The following is a 2,702-nucleotide window of genomic DNA, read 5'->3' as shown; positions in this document are numbered from 1 at the left end:
CCCCCCAAACACACACACACACACACACACACACACACACAGCCCCCCAAACACACACACACACACACACACACACAGCCCCCCAAACACACACACACACACACACACACACAGCCCCCCAAACACACACACACACACACACACACAGCCCCCCAAACACACACACACACACACACACACACAGCCCCCCAAACACACACACACACACACACACACACACACACACACAGCCCCCCAAACACACACACACACACACACACACACACACACACACACAGCCCCCAAACACACACACACACACACACACACAGCCCCCCAAACACACACACACACACACACACACACAGCCCCCCAAACACACACACACACACACACACAGCCCCCCAAACACACACACACACACACACACAGCCCCCCAAACACACACACACACACACACACACACACACACACACAGCCCCCCAAACACACACACACACACACACAGCCCCCCAAACACACACACACACACACACACACAGCCCCCCAAACACACACACACACACACACACACAGCCCCCAAACACACACACACAGCCCCCAAACACACAGCCCCCCAAACACACACAGCCCCCCAAACACACACAGCCCCCAACACACACAGCCCCCAACACACCAGCCCCCCCACACACACACACACAGCCCCCCACACACACACACAGCCCCCCCCCCCACACACACACACACACACACACAGCCCCCCCCACACACACACACACACACACAGCCCCCCCACACACACACACACACACAGCCCCCCCCACACACACACACACACACACACACAGCCCCCCAAACACACACACACACACACACAGCCCCCCAAACACACACACACACACACAGCCCCCCAAACACACACACACACACACAGCCCCCCAAACACACACACACACACAGCCCCCCAAACACACACACACACACACACACACAGCCCCCCAAACACACACACACACACAGCCCCCCAAACACACACACACACACAGCCCCCCAAACACACACACACACACAGCCCCCCAAACACACACACACACACACAGCCCCCCAAACACACACACACACACAGCCCCCCAAACACACACACACACACACAGCCCCCCAAACACACACACACACACACACAGCCCCCCAAACACACACACACACACACACAGCCCCCCAAACACACACACACACACACACAGCCCCCCAAACACACACACACACACACACAGCCCCCCAAACACACACACACACAGCCCCCCAAACACACACACACACACACACACACACACACAGCCCCCCAAACACACACACACACACACAGCCCCCCAAACACACACACACACACACAGCCCCCCAAACACACACACACACACACAGCCCCCCAAACACACACACACACACACAGCCCCCCAAACACACACACACACACACAGCCCCCCAAACACACACACACACACACAGCCCCCAAACACACACACACACACACAGCCCCCCAAACACACACACACACACACACAGCCCCCAAACACACACACACACAGCCCCCCAAACACACACACACACACACACACAGCCCCCCAAACACACACACACACAGCCCCACAAACACACACACACACACACACACAGCCCCCCAAACACACACACACACACACACACACACACAGCCCCCCAAACACACACACACACACACACACACACACAGCCCCCCAAACACACACACACACACACACACACACACAGCCCCCCAAACACACACACACACACACACACACACACAGCCCCCCAAACACACACACACACACACACACACACACAGCCCCCCAAACACACACACACACACACACACACACACACAGCCCCCAAACACACACACACACACACACACACACAGCCCCCCAAACACACACACACACACACACACACAGCCCCCCAAACACACACACACAGCCCCCCAAACACACACACACAGCCCCCCAAACACACACACACAGCCCCCCAAACACACACACACACACACACACACAGCCCCCCAAACACACACACACACACACACACACAGCCCCCCAAACACACACACACACACACACACACACACACACACACACACACAGCCCCCAAACACACACACACACACACACACACACACAGCCCCCCAAACACACACACACACACACACAGCCCCCCAAACACACACACACACACACACACACACACACACACACACAGCCCCCCAAACACACACACACACACACACACACACAGCCCCCCAAACACACACACACACACACACACACACAGCCCCCCAAACACACACACACACACACACACACACAGCCCCCCAAACACACACACACACACAGCCCCCCAAACACACACACACACACAGCCCCCAAACACACACACACACACAGCCCCCCAAACACACACACACACACACACACACACAGCCCCCCAAACACACACACACACACACACACACAGCCCCCCAAACACACACACACACACACACAGCCCCCAAACACACACACACACACACACACACACACAGCCCCCAAACACACACACACACACACACACAGCCCCCCAAACACACACACACACACACACACACACACAGCCCCCCAAACACACACACACACACACACACACAGCCCCCCAAACACACACACACACAC

This window comes from Silurus aristotelis (genome assembly GCF_946808225.1).
Source record: "Silurus aristotelis genome assembly, chromosome: 22".
In the NCBI taxonomy this organism is placed as follows: Eukaryota; Metazoa; Chordata; class Actinopteri; order Siluriformes; family Siluridae; genus Silurus; species Silurus aristotelis.
This window is presented reverse-complemented; position numbering follows the sequence as displayed.